At 40.2% G+C, this 25,199-nt stretch overlaps 1 long non-coding RNA gene across 1 annotated transcript in view; it reads left to right on the forward strand.

Annotated features, from left to right (window-relative positions):
- Positions 1-2,264: 2,264 nt before the first annotated feature.
- LOC132519503 (uncharacterized) overlaps positions 2,265-25,199 on the forward strand; it is a 238,710-nt gene continuing 215,775 nt past the window's right edge. The window contains exon 1 of the long non-coding RNA XR_009540178.1: positions 2,265-2,317. This is a non-coding gene — a long non-coding RNA (uncharacterized LOC132519503). The remainder of the gene's footprint in view (positions 2,318-25,199) is intronic.

Below are 25,199 nucleotides of genomic sequence, written 5' to 3' on the forward strand. Positions count from 1 at the left end.
TGCGGGGTTTGTATGCCAGCAGTGTGGCTGGGCATAGAAGGTGGCATGAGGGCTGGTTGTGGTTGTTTTCATCCCAAGTTTTTGGACATTTGGGGCATGGGACAAAAGTATCTAGTTTTGGTTTGGCATTCTGTGACTCTCCAGTGGGGTTATTTTTTCTTTCCTCCTCTTTTATGGGGTAGTTTAAGGTTTAGATTTTCTTTTTCTAACCACAGAATCTAATTTAATTGTGGTATTTAAAAAATTATTTTTTGTATATGCGCCCAGAGCTTTTTGGGTTATTGGTAAACTTTAAAAAAATACCACAGTGCATGTAAACATATATAATTTAAGAACCAGTCATGACTGAGGCCTATGACATCCTTTGGAAAATTCTTACTCGAGAGCAGTTCTAATTAACAAGATATTTTCTGGTTTCCTCGTTGCATGCTTTATTAATAATAATGCTGTTAGTCAGATAGAATCTCTTTTCCTCCTGGGATTTAATTTTTTCCTATTCCCTTTCTCAAGAAATAATTCTTTTGCAATTATCTTTAATAAAAAAGTGGTAAACTTATGATAACAAACAACTAACATGATAGAGATAAGAACGATTGGATTCTTAAAAAGTAGGAATAGTGCAGATGTTCTTTTATAATAAACTCACTGAAAATGAACTACAGGGAAACCTCATTAAACTGCAATTGGTTTATGCAAAAGAATCTTACAATTTAAAGAATATGCTCTTACCCGCATTAACTAGATTCCCTAACTATTGCTGTTGTTGCTGTTGTTTTTAAATAAGGATATTGGATAACTCGCTTGGCTATTCAGAACTGTTTTGTTTTTCCTGTCATGTGAATTCCAGGTTAAGACAGTTTCATTCTTTTAAGTAGTGAGGAGACTCATGTCTGAGTGAAATGCTGATAAAATTTGCTGCATATTTCTAACTGTGCTTTGGACCACAGTGAACAAGAGTGGCTAGGCTGTGAAATTTTGGTATTCAGAGAAAATGGTGACCTGATTCTTTATTCTTCAACACGTCGGGGTCTAGGGAAGAAAACGTTGTTGTGCTGAGGAAAGATGAGATTGCAGCTCAGCACCAAGGTTGCAGCTCAGCTCTAAGATTGCAGCTCAGCTCTAAGATTGCAGCTCAGCACCAAGATTGCAGCTCAGCTCTAAGATTGCAGCTCAGCACCAAGAGTGCAGCTCAGCACCAAGATTGCAGCTCAGCTCTAAGATTGCAGCTCAGCACCAAGAGTGCAGCTCAGCACCAAGATTGCAGCTCAGCTCTAAGATTGCAGCTCAGCTCTAAGATTGCAGCTCAGCACCAAGAGTGCAGCTCAGCACTAAGACTGCAGCTCAGCACTAAGACTGCAGCTCAGCTCTAAGACTGCAGCTCAGCACCAAGAGTGCAGCTCAGCACTAAGACTGCAGCTCAGCACCAAGAGTGCAGCTCAGCACTAAGACTGCAGCTCAGCTCTAAGACTGCAGCTCAGCACCAAGAGTGCAGCTCAGCACTAAGACTGCAGCTCAGCACCAAGATTGCAGCTCAGCACCAAGAGTGCAGCTCAGCTCTAAGACTGCAGCTCAGCACCAAGACTGCAGCTCAGCACCAAGATTGCAGCTCAGCTCTAAGACTGCAGCTCAGCACCAAGATTGCAGCTCAGCACCAAGATTGCAGCTCAGCACCAAGAGTGCAGCTCAGCACCAAGATTGCAACTCAGCACCAAGATTGCAGCTCATCTCTAAGATTGCAGCTCAGCTCTAAGACTGCAGCTTAGCACCAAGACTGCAGCTCAGCTCTAAGACTGCAGCTCAGCATCAAGATTGCAGCTCAGCTCTAAGACTGCAGCTCACCACCAAGATTGCAGCTCAGCTCTAAGACTGCAGCTCACCACCAAGATTGCAGCTCAGCTCTAAGATTGCAGCTCAGCACTAAGATTGCAGCTCAGCACCAAGAGTGCAGCTCAGCACTAAGACTGCAGCTCAGCACTAAGACTGCAGCTCAGCACCAAGATTGCAGCTCAGCACCAAGATTGCAGCTCAGCACTAAGACTGCAGCTCAGCTCTAAGACTGCAGCTCAGCACCAAGAGTGCAGCTCAGCACCAAGAGTGCAGCTCAGCACTAAGATTGCAGCTCAGCTCTAAGATTGCAGCTCACCACCAAGATTGCAGCTCAGCTCTAAGATTGCAGCTCAGCACTAAGATTGCAGCTCAGCACCAAGATTGCAGCTCAGTTCTAAGATGTAAGATGCACACAGTGAGTGAATCTCTGGGTGCATGCACCATAGCGGTTGGTTGCCTTTTTAACTTCAGGCATGGAAATGTATTTGAGGTATTTATTTATTTTATTTTATTTGGCCAGGGAATTTGTGTTATAAAATTATTATAAACTTATTTAATTATTGTAAATTATTGTGTTAGCAAAATTATTTACCTCCATGTCAACTGATGGCTCAAAAATGAATTAAGCTTGTAATATTTCTTGGCGCTCTTTTATGCTGTAGCCTTAGAAACTGAGAACTTCTCAAGGCTTTGAGAAAGTTATACTTGATACAACAGAGCAACATACAGTGCTAGTGTCAGCATAATTTCTGGAAATCCTTCCTACAATACCAAAGAATTTAAAAGTATGTTTACTTTGTAAGTGCTAAAAATAGTGTCTAAAACATGGATAGCCGTTATTTATTGATGTTATTATGAGAAATAATAAAATGCATAGGAAAACAAGATATTTACAATGTATATTTACTTAATGTTCAGTACATGTAAGCCTGAACTCACTCTCTAGCACAGGAGTTTTAGTATGTTCCAGGAGGTATGTCTCTCCTGTTGAAAGGCTGTCTTCCCCAGACACCACTTCCTTGGAAAGAGGTTTTGTGTGTGATAATATGGTAGTGGATCAGAGTATTAGCCGCCTTTGCTATGGTGTGACCACCACTCTTAAACATTTCTCTGCCCAACTTAATGTGCATCAGGGTTGGGGAAAGAGGTGGCAGTAATAGGTTATCATAAATATTAGAGAGAGATTGATCTTTCACAGTGAAGTATTGTTAGTCTTTTTTTTTTTTTTTTTTGTGGAACGCGGGCCTCTCACTGTTGTGGCCTCTCCCATCGCGGAGCACAGGCTCCCGTACGCGCAGGCTCAGTGGCCATGGCTCATGGGCCCAGCCATTCCGCGGCATGTGGTATCTTCCCGGACCGGGGCAGGAACCCACGTGCCCTGCATCGGCAGGTGGACTCTCAACCACTGCGCCACCAGGGAAGCCCCGTATTGTTAGTCTTGAATGTGTGGCTGAAGGAAGCTGTAGGACTTCTAGCCTCTTCTCCTAGGTCCTCATTCTGCTCAGGATGGTCAATGTCTGTTGTGGAATATCCTCTAAACTGGAGAAAGGCTTAATGACCTTTTGTAGTTCTTAATTCAGTTCTTTCTATGTCACCAAGTTGTCAAGGAGCAACTTTACCATGATGTCTAAACTTTTCAATTTTTAAAGTATAAATAGTCATAGTAAGTTAATAGTAAGAGATTTTAGAAAAAAAATAAGTTAAGAAAAATGAGTAGAATTTTGCAAAGTAGTTTAGCTGAGTCAAGGTTTATAAAATCCACATTGTGGGTTCTTAGGGAGTATTAAACAATGTTGGATAATAGAATGGACCTCCATCTAGTTTGGAATGCTAATGAAAGAAACTGATGTTTATTGGTTGCCTGCTATGAACCAGGAACCTTGCAGGGTCCTTATATGTACTTGTGTATTTAATCCCTTGAGGTGGTCTTACTACGTCTATTTTAAAGATGCAGTAACTGAGATCTGTAAAACTTTAACCAAGTTTCCCACGTCACACAAGTAGTAAGTGGCAAGCCAATCTTTCGTGAAAACCCATGCCTACAGTCTGTTTTTCTAGAATTCCTAGGTCTGAGCTGCTAGTGAAATAGATGAATCTGGTAAATTTATAGCCTTAGATATTTAAGTAAATTCCCTATGGGTGCAATTATAAAGCAGCATTCCACTCAACACAGATATTTACATACTCATTCCCATCTGCCTCTCCTCTAATCAGTCAACTAGCCTTGTCCTGGGATTCCTCCTCCATGAAGTATATTAGATTGATCTTCTCCTCTCTATTGCAAAAGCTAAAATGCTATTCAGGCCCTTCAAACGTATCACTTGAATGGTTAACTGGTAAATTAATATACTGAACCACCACTTCCCTTAAGTCATCCAGTGTCTCCCGGTTGCCAGCAAATAGGTCAAAACTCCTAAGGACGGCATTGAAGGATTTATATAATCTGTCTCCAGATTGCCTTTTCAGAATCCTCTACCACCACCCCTATATCGGGACCTGGATCCAGTGTTGCCAAGTGGTCTCCCTACATCTCTACCTGGGTGTGACGCTGTTTCTCCTGCCTGTTCACAGCTTAATAAACTTGACCATTCTGACTCCAGTTCAGATCCTAGTTCTTTTCTAAAGCTGCCGTATTTCTGAGGTCTAGAGTTCTTTCTTACTTAGGCCACCTCTTGTTAAACCAATCATTTGGCCATTACCACTTACTGTGAGGCACTGAGAAGAGAACCGGTTTGACTATGACCCTTTTACTTATTTACTTATATGACCTTTGGCAGGCCATTTAATATATAAGACTCAGTTTCCTTAAATACGAAATGGGTTATGGTTCGGAACTATCCCCATTTGACCTCCCATGGGGAAACTTCTTTTCTTTATGGCTCAGTTCCTAAAGTTGTAACATGGAGATAATAAGAGTAACTAACAGAATTGGTGTGACAATTAACTGTGCATTAATCAGGATGAGTGAGGTTATTTTACCGGAAAAACCAAACCCAAATCTTAGTGTCTTTTGTTTTTTTTAAAAAAATTTATTTATTTTTGGCTGAGTTGCGTCTTTGTTGCTACGCACAGGCTTTCTCTACTTGCGGCGAGTGGGGGCTACTCTTCGCTGCAGTGCACAGGTTTCTTATTGCGGTGGCCTCTCTTGTTGCGGAGCCGGGCTCTAGGCATGCGGGCTTCAGTAGTTGTGGCACGAGGGCTCAGTAGTTGTGGCACGAGGGCTCAGTACTTGTGGCTCGCGAGCTCTAGAGCACGGGCTCTAGAACGCAGGCTCAGTAGTTGTGGCGCATGGGCTTCGATGCTCCACGTAATGTGGGATCTTCCCAGACCAGGGCTCAAACCCATGTCCCCTGCATCGGCAGGGAGATTCTTAACCACTGCGCCACCAGGGAAGCCCAATCTTAGTGTTTTAAAACCACAAAATTTTATTTCTTGCTCACACTCCGTGTCCATATCAGGCTGGCAGGAACTCTGCTCTACAATGTTCATATTCAGGGACCTTGAATGTTCATATTGCTGGAACTGTCACTAACTGGAATAGCACAGTCAATGTGGCAAGAGGAAGGGGATGGAGTGAGCTGTGCATTAGTTCTTAGAGCTGCTGCTCAGAAGTGATATGCATTTCAATAGCCAAAGCAAATCTCATGCCCCAGCTAACTTCAAAGAGGCAGGGAGGAACAATCCCACCAAGTGCTCAGAAGAACGAGGCCCAGAGTCATCTGGGAATGGCACTAATCATGGTCTTACCTTGTGTCATGGGGCCATTTTCTCATGGTACAGTTCATGTTTTATCTGCCCTTCTATGACATAGCCTCCTTGGTTTCAGAATGAGGGCTGTGTTTTCTGCCCTCCTTTCCCTACAATGATCAGCATAGATCCTCAGTACATGTTTCACTGAATAGAGGACTATGCCAAGTGGTTTCTCCCCAATGCTAGGGAGCATTTTAGGTTTTAAGTCCCAGGATTTGCTTTTATATGACGAAAAGTCTTAGGTAGAATGACTTCCCTGGTGGCGCAGTGGTTAAGACTCCACGTTCCCAATGCAGGCGGCCCAGGTTCGATCCCTGGTCAGGGAACTAGATCCCACGTGCATGCTGCAACTGAGTTCGCATGCCACAACAAGGAGCCTGCGTGCTTCAACTAAGACCTGGTACAACCAAATAAATTAAGAAAAAAGAAAGTCTTAGGTAGCATTTACGTAATGCAGAACCAAGGTGAGGTCTCTGAAAGACCTTACTGTCTCCTGCTGTCTTTTTGCTTGAGCCATATGGAAATCTAGACTGCGGACTCGGTGCATCAAGAGAAGTGCTCCTTTGAAATGTCACTTCCTTTTCTAAAGAACCGTTGCCAAAGGCCAGGATTAATTTCTAATTTTCAGTTGAAGATCACCTGCTGGGTAGTCTGAAGTCGTATTATCAACATCTTATTTGCTTTTTCTTTTCTAATTATGTAAGACATTTATATTTGTTATGGAAAAGTTAGCAAATATAGATGGACAAAAAGAAAAAAAAAACCATAAAAGGGAAAATTACCCCAAAGAAAAACATCTTATTTCTCATCTTGAGTTAATATCTTTTAAACAAAACACCATATACTCTTTCATTGCTGTAGTGAATGTTTCTTACAACACTGATCAATTAACATACTGTGTTATAGTTTCTGTCACTACACTGTAAATTTACAGACAGTAAATTTACATCATAAGCTTGGCCTGATGTTTTCAAAGAAATTCCTTTTTATTAAACAAATTTTAAACAATACATAACAACTGTCTTTCTCTGACTTAGAATTACAAATCCCAGATGCAAGCATGGCTTTTTAAAAGTCACGAAAACAATCTTTAAGTAAACAAAAAGAAGTGGGTTGCAAGGAAGCGGTTCCATGAGTCTGTGGCTTGATGTGCTCCAGGGATGAGAGAGGCATTACTAAAAAATCAAGATGCTCTGAAAGAAATGGGCAAAGGGGCGTCTCCTCTCTTGTTGGGGGCCCTTGACAGGGTGCCAAGGTTGGAAAATGAGTAACTTTACTGCTGTCAGAGCCATTGGAGGAGCCCGAGACGCGGGAGTCTGTGTTCCAGGCATCCACTGCCTTTGGTCTATTTGATCAGCAACCTCAAACTGTAAGTCAGAGAGCTGGCTGGCCGCGGGGAGACGAGGTGCTGGTGGGCGTTCCCTCTGATCTGACGCCATGATGCTTTTCTCCCATGGCCACCCTTGGATCAGAACCTCAGTGGGTAAATGGTGTGATCTTTTTGGGAAACTGGATCCTTGTTCTCTCAGGGCCTCTTCTCTCCTCCCGGCCAGTGGGGAGAATTTACTGCCTTCAATTCCTTTTAAAGAGGACACGTTGTGGGCTGGATTCGGGGGTACTAGCCTCACTGCGTAGACATGGCACGTTGAGACTGATTAAATCAACACAGAAATGGTATATGAAATGAAATGAAAATGTAAGCTGAGGGGCCTGGGTAAGATGACAACCAATATTTGTTTAATGCATTATAAGATAGTGTCATTATGACTGTTATTAACTCCGTCTTCTAGACAAGGAAACTGAGGCAAGCACAGGTTAAGACTCTTGCCCCAAATTACATGAAAATGATTTCTCAGTTTCCTTGGAGCTCAGTATTACATGGTGAATGGTCTACGTTTTCTTTCCTATAAACTCAACTAATGCTATTTCCTGCCTTTCCCTCAAGGCCTGTATTTTCACCTCCACACCTTCTGTCTCCCCATAGTGCTGTGAGTATGCCATGAGTCTTAGTATCTGGGCCCCTTTGTTAGTATATTGTCCTTTCCCATTCTCACTACTCTTTATTTGCTTAGATTCTATCTTTTTCTCAGCCTTCCCTGGTCCGTCCAGCCCACAGAGATCTCTGTTACCCGAAAAGCTCCTCTGGCATTTGTTAGCTGTAGTACTTCTTTAGGGCTTACCGAGTGCCTAGTAGTGGAAGTTATCTTTGTATAAGTTTATGTGCCAAACCCAAATCTACACTGTAAACTCCTACAAGGCAGAACAGCCTTGCGTATAGCAAGCTTCAATGAACACTAGCGCTTTATCTCATACTTTATGATGTACTTTTCCTCCTAGATAAATACACGTAGAGTACTGTGGATTCTCTAACCTCTGAAAGGAATGGCCGTATGATTAATATCATTATTCATGTTGACGTAGTCCATTCAGGAAGCAATCAGAGGAGACGCTAAATTGAAAACCTGAAGCTTGGGAAATACTTATCCTAGCTTCATGTTATTTAGTATTTCTTCAATAACTGAAAAGGATTTATGGATTTAATGGCATATACCAAGATTTATAACTCCTGTACACTTTATTTTGTGCCATGTGCTTAAGCATCAGTGAATTGAAATCACGGACCAGAAAATCAAGCAACATATACTGTTCTGTTTCCTCGAAGTCAGGCTTCTCCCCTGGAGTTGAGCCCCTATTGAATGCTAACTCTATGTCCATTTCATCAAAGCCTTCTTCAATCCTTTTTTAGAGTCAGAAATAAAGATCTGGATAAAACCCAACTATCTGCAACTTAATCCTGTTGATTTCAAAACCCTTAGCACAAAAGGAAAATAAGGCTAAGTAACTTAAGGCACATGCATTCTGCATATGTTTTCTCCAAAGATACAGGGTCTCGGGTCTTAAAAGACTTAAGCCTGAAGTTTGCAACTTTGATAATAAAGGCTGTTTTGTGTTTCAACAGCATCTGATGTTTAAAGATTAATCTGTCTCTAAATCCATCCTGAGGAGAGCCCAGATGTAGTAAATAGAGATGATTCAACCAACTTTATGGGGAAGGATTGGAATTTTGCCTCAAATCCTACCCTTCGGAGACAAAAATCTCCAGTTTGGCAACATACATTGATAAAAATAAGTGAATAATTTCTAAATCTCCATTTCCCTTTGGTTTGTAGAGACAGTCTTAAAATTAGTTAATTGCCAATAGGCAGATGATTAAAAGGTGCTGCAAGGATTTGAATTAATGGACGAAAGGCAGCAAGAGGTAGGAACAGAGCCTGAAAAGAAAGGACAGATAGTGAATATTTTTCTGAAGAATACATAGCTGTGTTTTTTTTTGTTTTTTGTTTTTTTTTGGTTTTCTTCCTTCAAACATACCAGTTCACAGGATAATCATCATCACAGCCGTTTACATTTACATAATGCTTTACCACTCGCTTTCACAGATTTTTATTCCCACTTGATCAGAGGGTGCCTGCTTTGTGCTGAGTGCCTAATCTTGAAATAAATCATTTACTATATGAGGATTTAAACAGGTCTTTTGGATAAAAAGTGCATTACATATTTATGAGCACTGATTTGAAGAATCATTTTGAAAGAACTATTGATGTTGCTTTATATTAGAAATCTGAACTTAATCCCATTTGATTCATCCTTGGTTTTATTTTCCAGAGGTTCCAAATCATGTTTGTAAATCCCTCAGGGTCCATTTCCTCCGTGTAAGAGGAAAAACGTTTAGGTGCATGTCAGGAGTTTACGAACCTTCTGCCACTAGTCTCATTATATTGGGAAAATCAATTTTCTGAAATTAAAACGGCAGTCCATTTTTCGAGGCAATCATAATGATGATAATGATGCTAATAAAATGTAGGGGTTCTAATTCAGTACAGCAGGAGAGAGGAGATTATAGTCTGTTAAAACAGTCCTTTGATGTCTGCTGTGAAGAGGGATTCCAGAAATGGTTCTCACTTTTATCATGCATTATTCCTTGAGTGTCCTTGATTTATTTTTTTATTTAGAGGTTGTTTATAAGGGTTACTGCCACTAAACTAGTTGTTTCCTTCATGATCAAATCCCCAAGGATCTAGGAGAAAAGACAATTGCATGTCACTGAAATTATTTTTTAAGCCCCTGGGAAGAGAAAGAAAAAATAGTATAATCATTGTTTACTGATTGCTACAATTCAACTCCACTCAAAGATTTTGCTTTTTTAAGTTAAAGAAAAAATTACTAGGGGAAGGCCTTTTTTTTTTTCCTCTTTAAAGAAGCAAGAGGGGAAAAAAAAAAAAAGAAAAAATGAAAGCAGGGGCCGCTTTGCAAGGCTACTGGTGCCTGAGTAGAATTGTTAACTGGTTCCCTCTCTCTGTGCTGGGCTGTCTGTATTCACTGTATCACAAGCTTGAAGCCAGACCTCATTTGACTGAGCCAAAAAATGGTCCTTTTGTTGCTGTTTTTTTCCCTAGTGTCATCTCTCATGGTTGCCTGGGCAACCAGTGTGTATCCTTTCAGCATAGGTTACTGGGCCCCAGGAAGGAAGTGCTCCAGTGCTGGCCTGCTATTTTTATAGAACCGTTACATAATACAATCTATTAAAACTTCCTCTTGGTGTTTTATTGCACAAAGGGGAAATTAAGTTTGATGACTCCTAAATGTTGGACGGAGGATGTCAGGTGACTTGGACTGTTTGGCTCGGGCCACATAGCAACAATATTCCTATATTCAATTCAAGGAGAACCAATATACAAGCATGCCCTTGGCAATGATCGCCTGCCTGCGGATCACTGGAGGAAACTGAGCCCTCAGCTGCTCGAGGGTGCAAGTGTTGTCAAAGTGCACAATGCTCCCTCTCTGGTAGGATGGCAGCGGACAATGAAACCGTATTCACAGCTAAGGGCAATGGGAATTTTAAAGGTGTAGCACATATGCTTTTAATAGGCGGGATGATTACTGGAAAAGAGAATTGGATTGAAAGGCAGAGGACCAGGATTCTCTTCCCAGAACTGCCACTTCGGCATTGCGTGAAAGCTATGCGCGCACCGCTGTTCCCCCACGGTCGGGTGTGCCGCTGGGTCACTCTGAAGTGGTCCCAGGCAGGAGCATCAGGAGCGAGAAGGCGCAATGGCTAACTGGCTTTTTAGTGGAGAGCACTGAAGGCCACAGAGCCCTTTTGCATTGGCAACACAACTTCAGGGATTCTCCACTTGCTACAGGACCAATAGGGTGTGCAAGCTCTTAACTCTTTCCCCTACCCCACCTTACTTAGGGGTTACAGTTGACTACCTGTCTGAATTAAACCAGGTCCAAGTGTACAGTGGGCTCAGAAGACCTGTCCTGACCTTTCCATTCCTGGAGCAGAAATGAACCCTTTAACCCCCGGGAGAGACTTATGGCCACAAGTGACCTGAGATTGAGGTTCCTAGGACTAGAGAGGGTCTGAGCTGGGTACTTTCTCCTGTCTCTTCAAAATCTTCCTCTGCGGCTTTCTTCACTCCCATCACCTCAACTAAAACTTGAGGCGCCTGACTCTTAACTCTGATGGAGATCTTTTTCTGGCTGTCTCACTTTACCTTGGGCTCAACGTAGCTAAGGTGAAACACAAATCTTTTGTTTCCCAACCCAGGACCCTTGCTGTCCCCTGGTTTCCGTGAATAACTGATTTCAGAGAATGTGAAATGTTGCTGATCATCTAGTCCAATCTTTTCATTAATTAGATGAAGCAGATGAGGCCGAAGAGGTTAAGTGATTTGTTCAAGGGGAGTTGAGAACAGGGGGAAGACCTCTGTGTGCTGGATCCCCACTCCCTGGCACCCAGGCTTGATGTCTCTAGGAATTTTGCACCCTCTTCCCTCACCAGGTCTTATCAGTCTTTCTTTCATGATCTCTCATAATCCAGTCTTTATTTCCCATTTCCACACCTGCCACCATAACTGAGGTTCTTATTTGCCTCAAACTTAGACTATTTTAGTTTCCTAATGGGTTGCTGCCTTTAATCTCTACCCCTTGAGTCAATATTGTATTTGACCTCTGGAAAAACCTCACAACTTTATCATGTCACTTTATTATGCAGACACTTTTGCTTGTTTACATTCAAGCCTGAATTTAACTCTCCATAATCTGACCCTCCCACCCCCAACTTGCATTTGTAGCTTTATCATCCATCCCAATCAGTGGCCCTCTGTTCAGGAAGGTTTATTTTATTGGCCATCCTTTTTTTCCACAGGTCAGAGATTCATGGACTGTTTTCCTTTTTTCTTTTTCTTTCTTTCTTTTTTTTTTTGCGGTACGCGGGCCTCTCACTGTTGTGGCCTCTCCCGTTGCGGAGCACAGGCTCCGGACGCACAGGCTCAGCGGCCATGGCTCACGGGCCCACCGCTCCCCGGCATGTGGGATCTTCCCGGACCGGGGCACGAACCCGTGTTCCCTGCAGCGGCAGGCGGACTCTCAACCACTGCACCACCAGGGAAGCCCTGCTTTCCTTTTTTCATGTTATTGCTTCAGACAGGATGATTTCTGATGAAGTATTCCCAACCCTATTCTCTAGGGCTTCCGGAAAATTGAAAAGGATACGGAGTTGATAGAATCGTAATGAATATTTTGCTCAAAACTTCAGTCCCTCATTCAGAACACTTTACTGAGTGTCTCTATTATGCTCAAGCAGTAACCAAGCAAGATACAGCCCCTGCTGCGTGGGAGCTTATTAAGAGCAGAAGGCAGGCGTTACATAAAAATTACATAGCCATTAACTACATGATTACACAAAGAACTAATTTATCACAAATGTTTTAAGGGCTCTGGACCCTAAGTGAGAGTGCATGAGAGCAAAGAATGGCGGGGGGTGGAGGGAGGTGAGGGCAGGGCAGCCTGGGATTTAATATAGTCTGAGAGGCAAAGGAGAATTTTCTGAGGAAGTGACAAGAGGGGTTGGAGAAGCCAAGGGAGTGGTAAGGGGGAAGGAAAGGTCTACCCAGGCTGAGGGAACAGGGTGGTGAAAGCCTCTAGAAGCAAGGATCTAGATGCTGTGCAGCACCTGACTAAAAAGCTGCAAGGCTGAGCCCTGAGACTCTGGGGGAAATTATACTGTATATACAAAAAGTTTTGGGAAGCCCCCCATGATAGCACTCCATCTCTCTGTAGGCTTTACAGTCTATAACAAGTCAAATTCTTTTGTTTTTAGGGGAATCCTTCCATGTGGTAAAATTTCTACTCAGAAATTTTTAATTTATAATTTATAAATTTCTACAAATAATTGTGCATCAGTAACAGTGTTTACTTTCTTTGTTTTGAAGATATAATGATTTAGGGGATTGGGTTGAGTTTTCCTCAAACCCCTGGCTTGAGGAAAGTAAAGTTACATTTCTTATGGTTTCTTATCCTAGGAATTTGACCTTATTTTTCCTTTGGGAAGAAGTTTCTTTAAAAGTGTAAACTCAGTTTCATTAACTAGCTGGTTCACTCTGGAACAGTGGACGCGGGGAACTTCTAATTGTTTAACTTATATTCATTAAAATAAGCAAACATGGCCCCTTAGATAAGGTGATGAAAGCAACCTTTTATTTCTATAAATTCAATTGAGTAATAGAAGAAAGTATAAGATACAGGAAAGGTAGGGTTTTAAAACTTGAAGATATTATTTAACATTTTTTTTCTTAAAAACTTTGACCTAAAAAAGCTGCTCTGTGTAGAAGGGGAAAATAATAGAGCTGGAATGCTGTACGTGACTCTGTTCTATTAATGTAAACAGGAAGGATGGAGAACATTTTCATTTTTTCTTTCCCTTTGGCAAGCTCTCAGCTCAGCTTCCTATGGGTGGAAATGGGCAATAAATAGCAGGGTATCCAGTGGCCTCTTTCTAGACCTCCTGGTTACTAGCATTGGCAAGAACTTCACTCCCCTTTTCTTTCTTCTTATTTTTAGAGTGTTGACTTTTTTCTTTCTCAGGGTTGAGAGTAAGGCAAGGGCCTGTCATTATCAGAGAGTGAGGTGAACCACAGAGACTGGTTTCCCAGGAATCGGCACCCAGCTGCCAACCTGGTGGGTCAGAGTCATCATCTTTAGTACCGCGGGTGGTTTTCCTGTGAAAGTGAGACTTCCTTTAAACCACACACACACACACACACACACACCACACACGAGTGGTATGCATCCCCCCCCACCCCTCCATCTGTTAATCGGAGAAAATATACCTCTTGTCCTATTCTCTTCTGCAAAGAATTCTCTCTGAGTTGAACTGTAAGCAAAATGCTAAGTAATTTCTGAAGATGAGAAATCGTTACATTCTTTTTTCTTGTGTTTCATGGTGATCCACCAAATACTTTTCTGTGGTTTTGACGAAAGGACAGGATTTCCCTTCTGCTAATGAGAAGAAAAAATAACCTCTGGTTTTAAAAAGGCTTTGGAATTCTTGAAAGAAATGGTTGCAGTATTGGACATTTCAGCCAGCCTAAGCTATTGGGGGAGCTCAAAGGTGGGAAACAACAAGAATAATAATAGTTTTCTGGTTGATGACAGTTAACCTTTAACAATCTTTAGGTGTAATCCAGTTACACTTAAATATAGTGTTGCTATAAAGATATACCCAAAATATGGTAGAGTTACAATTCTTTGTTCTCATTGGAAAAAAAGAGAACTTTATCTTTGTGGGGTACTTCTTCATTTGGGGCAGGTGCTTTGTTTTCAGGCAAACTGGGCAGAATCCACTCATCCATTTTTTTTTCAAGTTAAAATGCAACAGTCCTTTTGCAATGACCTTGGATTCTGTAACTAGATGTGCACCTATAGGGCCTGGCATCTTGAGCTTGATTATTCTCATCTCCTGGCTGGAGGGTCATTGCTTCCTCAGTTATGTCTCCCAGCTGCTAGTTCAGTCTTATGAGGTATTTGAACATCATCTGAGAAGCTGCAGTAGAGAGCTGTGAAATAATTAAATATTTGATGTTTTGGTGGGCCTAGAGGTGAAGAATGTGTTTTCCTGTCCAGGTAAGAACATGATCGTTTCACATGGAGGTGACACGATATGTTGCCTCTGCCTTCTGGGGGCTGGGAGTTGTAGTTTAATGGGCGTCTGGTATTATGTTTTAAAATACCACTGTCGAGCTTCCCTGGTGGCGCAGTGGTTGAGAGTCCGCCTGCCAATGCAGGGAACGCGGGTTCGTGCCCCAGTCCGGGAAGATCCCACATGCCGCGGAGCGGCTGGGCCCGTGAGCCATGGTCGCTGAGCCTGCGTGTCTGGAGCCTGTGCTCTGCAACGGGAGAGGCCACAACAGTGAGAGGCACACGTACCGCAAAAAAAAAAAAAAAAAATACCTGGGTCTCTTTTGTGTTCAAGAAAGTACCAAGCAATCTCCACACTTTCTTATTTATAATGTCATCTCATTAAGAAAGAAAAAAGCGTATTTATCTCCCTCCTAAGAGTAAGCTCATGGAATGCATGTATACATTTTATACCTACATATTTCCCTACTATCCACCCTTCATACCCCCAGCCCTTACAATCTGCCATTTGACAGAAATCCCTTATACCATCGTCATCTTTTGTCTGTGCCCAAAGTTTTTGCTTCTGATTTTACCTTTCGAAATGTTCATCACTTCTGGCCTAACATTAGTGATGGCAGAGTTTCTTATTTATCCTCACATGTTACTGATTTCTTTCTCTCTTCAAACTGTGAGTATCCCTGGCCATCCTCTTTGTTTTCTACCCTAGGAAATACAACGTCTGACACGGCTTCAAGTCATCTGCCATGTCTAGGTGACTCATAAATCCATATAGGCAGCTCTTACTGTAACAGACATATATCCAGAGTAATACACTGTTATCGGAAACCTCGCCATTTGGATCTCTCAAAACCTTTGGTTGCACCACGCAACCGAAGTAGATGAAAAACGGTCAAAGAAATATTTTATATGATTCAACCTAATAGTTACGTCCCGAAACTGAAGTTATTGCTTTCTCCCAGCCTTCATTTCCTGCAGCCAGCCTCTTACTCCCATTGCAGTTCTGGATGCTTGGTGGTTTGTTACATTGGAGACATGGGTAGCAGCAGAACTCTCTTTCATCTGTCTCTCTGTTCCTCCTCCGTTTCCCCTGCAAGCAAGAAGGCTTATAGCTGTTCTCTGGTTTTTTTCTTCTTCCTAACCGCGTTATCCCTGGAATGCCATAAGGAAGTTTGCACACCCCTTTGTATAACCTGATTTATGCCCAGGAGCGCTGATTCTCGGGTAATAGGGGTTTGTTTCTTGTCACTTCTTTGGAGGGCCCTTTGTATCTCTTGTTCGAAGTTAAAAATACTTGTGATTAGATGCAAGGTTCTTTCTTGCTCAGTGTTTCAGCATAGGTCTACTACTCTACCCTGGGTCTATTATTTTAGCATAATAAACCACAGTTAAATTTCAGTAAGCTTCAGTTTTCTAATCTGTAAATTGAGACTAATAATATTAACGGTCTCATAAGGTAGTGGCTGAATTAATTTAATACATACAAGTCACTTAGAACAGTGCATGGGACATAGTAAGCCCTTTTAAAATGTAAATTATGCTGAAAAAAAATGAGAAGATTCATTATCACGTGATGGGGTCAAATTTCTTTTGCTGTTTTCTATATTTCTGCAAAAACAAAACCTAGCAAAACCACACTCAAAATCCACAGCTTTTAAAGGAGTTATGTTTAGTTCTGGGTCTGTAAAAGAGCTTTTGGTTAATTCTCACTTGTCTTGATTCAATTTCATCCACCTTAACTGTAGTGCTTTTTAATGAGGGTTAAAAAAAAAAGCTAAAAAAAAAATCATGTACCCTTTAGGAGGTATTTAATATCAAATGTTCTATTAAAGGGTTGCTATGAAGAAAATCTTTTGGTAAAGGTGATTCTCAAACTTTAGTTTGCTGAAATGGCCTAAGAAATATAGTAAGGAATTTGCGCTGCGGTAATATCTTTGAAGTCTAGTCGCCTGCCTTTAATTTTGCAGTAAGCGCCTAATCTCATTAGATTTCATACACTCAGTGTTTGCACTTGCACAAAAGCTGTCCAAACAAAGCCAAAATGTTGACACCACCGTCCTCTGATGGCATTTAGAATGAATATATTAAACACACTTGCACTAGCCTTGCATTAAGCTAAGAAATAAATTTTGAACTTTGAACTCAGCAGGATAAAAAAGCTTTACTTGATAGCCGAGCAATTGTGTTGTGGTATGGTATAGGGAATTCATTGTGTTGTTCAGAGTCCAAACTTGCAAACATTCTCTACATACAGTAGGCACTGCACAAGTAAAGAATTAAAGTAAGGAACAGTCCTCAAATCCTGTTGTTAGGGACCTAAATGGAAAGTAAAGTGGGCTGGTGGATTTGCTTTGAAAATCACTGAATAAACTTTGATTAAATTCACTTCAGAGAAGGATTCAAAATGAAAGAATATCTTTTAGTTAGTGTGTGAGAGTATGTCTATTCAATTCACCTTGCTAATTTACACGTTTAGAAATTTTCTTTAAAAATCTGGCAATCTTATCTTTTTATTGAACATTTGGAAGCTGACGATGGTAAAGAGGGTTCAAATAAGACTTGTTTGTCCCTTTAAATAGAATGAAGATAGCAGCAAGGCTGGAATTGAGAATTAACTAAATCTAATGCCTGGGGGTATTTAATGGTTTCTAACTAGATAGTACCTAAAAGAAATAGATTTCCCCATAAAACATGTATAAATGTTTATAAAACCTATGTACCTGGAACATGGCCATCAATCAGGAAGCAGGTGCCCGCAATGTTTGATCAAGGAAAGTAGTTACCATAAAGTTCACATATTAAAATTTGTGCCTGTTCCTTCCTAAGAATCTCATAGTTGCTTAGTCCAATTGCTTTCACTCTTACTTGACATGGTTTTTTGCTTGGGTATTTGCTTTTGGCTTATATTAAGGGCTTTTTAAAAGAAACACTTTTTGAAATGTATTATACTAGCAACTGTCAGAATACCATTGAAGATGTTATCTATTCTATCTTACATCATCCTTATTATGAACACCATGAGAAAAATTCTCTTCAGTCTTCATGTCAAGAGTGGTAGCATTTTTTTGGCCTTCCCTGGTGGCGCAGTGGTTGAGAGTCCGCCTGCCGATGCAGGGGACATGGGTTCGTGCCCCGGTCCGGGAAGATCCCACATGCTGCGGAGCGGCTGGGCCCGTGAGCCATAGCCGCTGAGCCTGTGCGTCCGGAGCCTGTGCTCCGCAACGGGAGAGGCCACAACAGTGAGAGGCCCACGTACCGCAAAAAAAAAAAAAAAAAAAAAAGAGTGGTAGCATTTTTTTAATATAGCTGGCTTGTTTTTACTTTCTGGTGGTTGTAAACCTGTAACTAATTGATCACCTTTCCATCCTTGCTTTTGCTTGCAGGAAGCTTAGAGCTCTACTTGCTACCTAGTGCCAGCAACTGTAAGGCAATCTGTGCATGTTACTGACTCTTGGCTTTATTATTTGTCTATTCTTATTTTCCTTTTGTTCAAATTCCCTCAAAAATCATTATATTTTTCATTGCATAATTTAAAAAAGCTGTCACAAATCCTTTGTAGAAAGAGATATGTATACACACATTCATAAATTCACTACTACATTAGTACATTCACAGATTCATGCTTGTGACATCAATGGTTTTCAAAACCACAGCAAATTAGAAGCTGGAAGTTAGAAGGTGAGGGATGACTGCTAGGGAAAGAACAGTAAGAATGTCGATTGATAAGCTCCATTGAGGACAGCAGAAAACTGTGACAAGAGACAGGTATGGGAACTCAAAAACACAACTGCCCAAGACCATGCAATGTAGGGCTGAAATACCCTGTGTGTCTCTCTAATCCAAGAATTGGTAATATGCTGCAATTCTGCATATTTTGTTATAAAATGACCTCAGTAATAAGATAAGATTGTAGTATATTCCACATACTTTGTCTAACAAGGCAGTGTTCTGCTTACTATCCTTTAAAAAGATGTACCTAAAAGAATTGGGTCTCCTTCAAGGACTGAACTTCAGTTATTGAGAAAACAGACTCGGCCAAAAACCTTTCTTCTCAGTGAGGTTGACTTAAGGTGTTCTTATAAAATCACCACATGCGAAATATCTATTGCACGACCAGGTTTGAAATTAGTACTTTATTTCTAAACAAACCACTGCAACCAGCATATTCAAGAAGCTGGTCTGCTCTGTTGCATCACCTGAACTGACCTGTCAAGGACAGCCTGGGCTCATTGAGGGTGAGACTATGAGAATGATCACCCATGAAGGGGAAGTTTAGTTACAAGCACTGAGAGGGAATTTGATTCAGATGTAAGTTGGATAATAGCAAGCTAATGTCTCTTTGACTCCACTACCTTTGCTTTTCATAAGATGCCAGAAGGTCCTTAGCTCCCTGGCTTGCAAAGGGGAGGGTGGGTTGCAGTGAGAGACAAAGATATTTGATTCTCCTCGTAAATGAAAAAAGGCAGTAGAGCTCTTTCCTGAGCTCACGTGGTACAGTGTTTAAAAGGATGGACTCTGGAGCAGAATTCTTGGGTTTAAATCTTGGTTCCACTACTTACTTGCTACTTAACTTCTCTGTGTCTCTAAAGCTCTGTGTCAACGGCTTCAAAATGGGGCCAGTAACATCCCATTATGGAAAGGGTTGTCGTGAGAGTTACTATAAATAATAAATAAAGTGCTTAAAACAGCACCTCACTGTGTTCAGTATATTATATGCTATATAAATGCAAATATTAAAAATGACGGTTAGTTAATTATTAAATAATACTAAATATTATTGTTGAAGTCAGAAGAAGGGAGAAATTTATTCCACTTCTGAGGCAGAATAAATTGCCCCTTTCTCTTCACATTACATTAAATTTTCTCTTCACATTACATTTGCAAATGTTTGTGAATGTCTTTATTTTATTCTATTTACATGCCACTGAAAACACTTAAAAGACAGTGAAGTGTGGAGGCATGGATTTGAGTCTTGGCAGAAAAAGGTTTTGGGGCTATTAAGAATAATTCCATGTAGTAAACCATAGATCTTACTTTTTTAAAAGTTTATTTTAAATGTGGCTTTAATCTCATTTTAAAAGTAACAGAACCATGATCCAAAAATTTGTCTGTTCTTTACTCAGTTCAATCACGTGAACAAAACCACCACTGTGGAATAAACTATATGGTGTATTTCCATCCAGCCTCTTTTGTGTATGAGCATGTACGGGTTTGTGTATGTGTTAGTAACAGTGACTCTCAGACTACTTTTTCCTGCCATTCTTAATGGATGTTTGCTTAACCATGTCCTAAATATTCCTATAAGCATTTCCTAATATGTTGACTATAGTCTACCTCTTCACTGAAATAGAAGTAAAATCATTTGTAAATCTGCATATCTTAATAGATTACTTGCAACATCAACTGAATGAGCGAGTTTGTATTCTGTCTTTTCATTTAATATTATTTATAAGAATTTTCCATGTAATTATGTGTTTTAGAAATTGTTATTTTGAAAGTATTTCAAGCACACACACACACACACACACACACACACACAGAAGAGGAAAATATAATTAACCCTGCACACCTCTCACCCAGATTAAACAATTATCCACATTTTGTCACAATTGCTTCATCTCTCTCTTTTCTCTCTCTCTGGTGGAAGCATCTTAAAGCAAATCCCAGACATTGTGATATTTTGCCATTTCATCCATAAACATTTCAACATGGGTCTCTAAAATAATTTTCCACATCACCGTAACCACAATACCTTTATCAAAATGAACAAAACTAACGTCTAATTCAGGCCATATTCAAATTTCCCCCAAAGACTCAGATAGGTCATTCTAAATTGGTTTGTAGCTTTCAGAATCCAATAAAATCCACACATTGCATATGGTTGCGTGTCTCTTAAATGTTTTTAATCTAAAACTGTGTCATCCAAAATGGTAGCCACTGACCACAAGTGGCTTTTAAATTTTAAATTAATTAACATTAACTGACATTAAGACATTCAGATCATAAGTCACACTGGCCACATTTCAAGTGCTCAGTAGTTACACACGTCTACCGATTGCCATATGAGAACATTTCCATCATTGCAGAAAGTTCTGTTGGACATTGGGCTCTAGAAGATGAACCTTTACCCTGCTTACTCCAGGATCACTGAATTATTGAAGAAATTGGGTCAATTTTTGATAATTCTGGATTGCCTACTTATGGACAGTTTAAGTTGTTCCTCACAACTGGTATTTCCTGTAAATTGGAAATTTTGTCTAAAAGCTTGATTAAAGTTCAACAATTTGTTTTTGGGGGGGGCAGGAGTATTTCATACTTACTTCAGAAGTACTTCATACTTCTGTATACTTCAATAATCATGATTTTATGGTCACTTTTTATTTCATTGAGTGTATATACAACAATATTATACTTACGTTGTCTTTTATTATTGCATACTTAATTAGTTTCCATTTAAAACTTTATATATAGTATTGTCTTAACTATTTCTATGAACAGAGGTTTTTCTATATTTCTGTATCTTAAGGTATTTCTTTAAGATAAATGACCAAAAAAGGAAATTCTATATTAAAGCTAATAGTAGTTTTATGGTTCTGGATATATGCTATTTAATTAATTTTCAAAGGAATTGTCCCAACTGATGCTGCCCCCAGTAATATGTGGGTGCTAGTTTTACCACATCTTCACCAGCATTGAGTGTTATCACGGAAATGATCATAGTTTTTTCAATTTAATAGTGCCCTGTGATTTGAATCTGTCTTTTCTCCAGTCCTTCTTATTCCCTCATGTCTTGGGCAGGCTCACAGCAATGAAGCCCTTCTTCCAACAGGGTACAGTTTTCAACATCTTAGATTTGAAGGCAGGATGCACCAGGAGACTTTGCCCTGGGCCCTTCCTGCCTAGATCCTTTGGGCTAATAATCCCTTTTCTCTCTTTATGATTCATTCTGAGCAGGCTTAGTGGTTAATCTTCTATTTCCAGTTTTATGATCTGTTCCTCCCCCTAGCCTAGATCTGAAACATCCGTTCCTTCAACAATTCAAATGTCTTGGCTATTCATTTTCCCCTTTGGTTCAGAAAGCTTTAGTTGTCAATTCTATTCCCTTGTCAGCAACAATTTTTTATTCTTACTGGCTTAGTCAGGCCGTCTGCCCTGGCTTTCTTTATAAGTGTTTTTGTGTAGAATTTTTGCCTCCTAGGAAGCCCACTGTAGCATAACATAATTAAGTGACAATATATGAGGTGCCAGGGCTTTACAAGCAGTTAATGACTGGTTGGAAGATTTATAAAGCAAGAGGTGAAATCAAAGAGAACCAAACGCTCAAGTTCTATATAAATAAAAAAATAATGTGGTTTTAATTGTTGTTTAACAGATATTTGAAAAGAAGTATGTGAAGACATGCATATTAAGAAATCTTGACATGCAGTTGTGCGTCCACTAACACAACTCCATCTGCACCTTGTATTTCCTTTTCCAGCCTCCCATATTCGCCTGCTTCCCACAACCTTCTTCTTCAGCATTTGCTTTCCAGTCTACTGACCTCTGGCCCTCCTTTGATTCTTCATTGCTCCCTCTTACATTTTCAGTAAAAATAAAACGAGTGTGACTGAGGTCAGAATCTGGCTCTTTATACAAAGCTGCACATGCAAGATGCGAACCAGTGAGGAAAATGTGTATCATGGGAAAGTTAAAATTACAATGGGAAACTTAACTTTGGAATTTCCTGCCTGATCTGTCTCTTAAGTTAATGTTTTAATTCGATGTCCTTATTTGGCTTTAAATGAAAAGTTAGAGCTGAGATAGAAAAGAACAAATCAACAAACAAACAAAAAATACCTACATGCAACTTATTACAGCTGTGATGAAGACCACACAACAGCACATAACTTTCCAATGGTTGTACTGTTTACAAAGTCTTATAACATCGATCAGACTATATGACTGAATACTTATAAAAATTGTTCTACATATGTACAAAGTGATTTTTGGATTCCTGATAGCTGTGTCCTATGATACCTTTTTCAAATCTTATTTTCTACTTTTTCAGGACCTCAGAAACAAACATGTGGAAAGTTCTGCTTAAAGAATGTTACGCTATGCACAGAGCAAATATCAATCCAAAAAAATATCCCCACCCCACCCCAAATAAACTTAAAGTGGTTGAACATCTCATACTAGGTTGGAAAAAGGGTTTAGTGATTATATAATCATCTGTTTCCTTCTAAAGGAATCATCTGGCACAAAATTACAAATTGTAAATACGTGGTGAGTGAAAATGCAATCAGAGTTATTGGAAGATGTGCAACTCACCTATACTATTCTAGCATTCATGCTTTTCTATTTTTGGTGATGAGATTTTAGAGTAATCAACTCAGAAATAAAAACTAAGATTCTGAGAACTTTTCACATTTTCTCTCAGAAGGTTAGGAAAGCCAAGTCTTTGACAGTTGGGTGAGGGAACTGGGGTCTGTGACTTTCAAAACTGTAATTAATTGTGTTTAGTCTTTAGGCCTGTTATTGGCATAACTTCCAGGGCTGTTACTGCTCAAAGGCTGTTTTCAAGATGGTGTTCCATCAGGCTCCATTTTCCTTTCCTTTCCAAACACTTCTGAGAATCCGTTGTGAAGTACCAGGAAGCCTGACTGCTAAGACAGATGTGGGTCATTCTGGTATTCATCTTTGCAGATATTTCTGGCTCTGCAGAAACAGGGGTTCTGAGGGATTTGTTCATGGTCGCTAACTCTACTAGTGATTTACTGAGAAATCAAAATCCCACTTTTCTAATGTATAAGTGGAGGCACATCTGACCTTGGGGCAAGGTCTTGCCTCATACTAGGTGAGGATAGAGCTGGAGCCAAAACACTGGGGTGTCTTTTGGGAGAATTTCTGTTAACCTATTACAGACTAAAATTTATCCCTCTCACCATAGACGTTCTATATACTGAAGAAGTAGGGAAAATCCTCTAGAAGCAGAAGCACCTTATAGTTTGTGTTGAGGATGTTGACACTTTCCTAGTATGAATCAGTCTATTTTTTTTTCAGGTATTGAGTCATGAAAGTTCCCTCCTATTCCAACATTGCCTTATCAGAAGCACACGGACAACTGAGCACTGACACCGCCCTACTGAGACTGGATTGGATGGGTCAAGGGCAAGGGATCAGTGGTGCAGTGTGGTGAGGGCAGCAGCCAGGGCAGAGGGCTGCATAGACATTGGTGTCATGGTGCCACCTCCTTGGGAATTCCCAAAGACTCAGATGGGCATGGGCTTAAATTTTACTACTTGGAAGTACAACTGTTGATCCTGAAGAGTTAGAGGGTTAAGGGATTCTTTCCTTCTTTCCTTTTTTCCTCCCTCCCTCCTTTCTTTCTTTCTTTCTTTCTTTCTTTCTTTCTTTCTTCCTTCCTTCCTTTCTTTCTTCCTTCCTTCCTTCCTTCCTTCCTTCCTTCCTTCCTTCCTTCCTTCCTTCCTTCCTTTCTCTCTCTCTCTCTCTTTCTTTCTTTCTCTCCACACTTCCAGCTTTATTAAGGTATACTTGACAAATAAAATTGTAAGATATATAAAATGTATAATGTGATGATATATGTACACATTTTGAAGGGATTCCCCCATATTGAGTTAATTAACACATCCGTCACCTCACATATTTACCTCCTCCCTGTTTTTGCTGGTGAGAACATTTAAGTTCTACAGTCTTAACAAATTGTAGTTATACAATAGAGTGTTATCAACTGTAGTCACCATATTATACATTAGAGCTTCAGACCTTACCTTAAAACTGGAAGTTTATACCAGGTTACCAGTATATCCCTATTTCCCCCACCCCTCAGTCCCTGGCAACCACTTTTCTACTCTCTGTTTCTATGAGTTTTTTTAAAGATTCCACATAGAAATGATATCATGAAGTATTTGTCTGTATCTGTCTGGCTTATTTCACTTAACATAATGTTCTCCAGTTTCAACCATTTTGTTGAAAATCACAGAATTTTCTTTTTAAAGACTGAATAATGTGATATATATATATATATCATATTTTCTTGATCAATTCATCTGTTGGTGGACATTTCTTGCTTCCATAACTTGGCTATTGTGAATAATGCTGTTATAAACATGGAAGTACAGATATATCTTTGAGATAATGGTCTTGTTTCCTTTGGTTAAATACCCAGAAGTGGGATTACTGGATCATATGGTAGTTCAAGTTTCAATTTCTTGAGGAACCTTCATACTGTTCTCCATAGTGGCTATATCAGTGTACATTCCCACCAGCAGTGCACGTGTTCCCTTTTCTCCACATCTCGCCAACATTTGTTTACTCTTGTCTTAGGCGATAATTGTTGAACAGGTCCCTCCTGGCGCCCGCAAGCTAGAGCACCCAGAGGATATTTGGATTTTATATTTTTGGTAGAGATTTATCAGCCTCCAACTTAGCCATGCAAAGAGACAGAAAAAAAAAGAAAAAGGAAAGAAGGAAGGAAGAAAGGAAGAAAAGAAGGAAGGAAGAAAGGAAGGAGAGAAAAGGAGTAATATTAATTTTCTGTAACTTAATCTAGTCTCTTTGGGGCCTTTATTCTGAATGGTAGATCTGGTTTATTTCTGGTAAACTGTCAGTTCAATGATATTCAGGCATTCCAGGGG

This window comes from Lagenorhynchus albirostris, chromosome 4 (assembly GCF_949774975.1).
Source record: "Lagenorhynchus albirostris chromosome 4, mLagAlb1.1, whole genome shotgun sequence".
In the NCBI taxonomy this organism is placed as follows: domain Eukaryota; kingdom Metazoa; phylum Chordata; class Mammalia; order Artiodactyla; family Delphinidae; genus Lagenorhynchus; species Lagenorhynchus albirostris.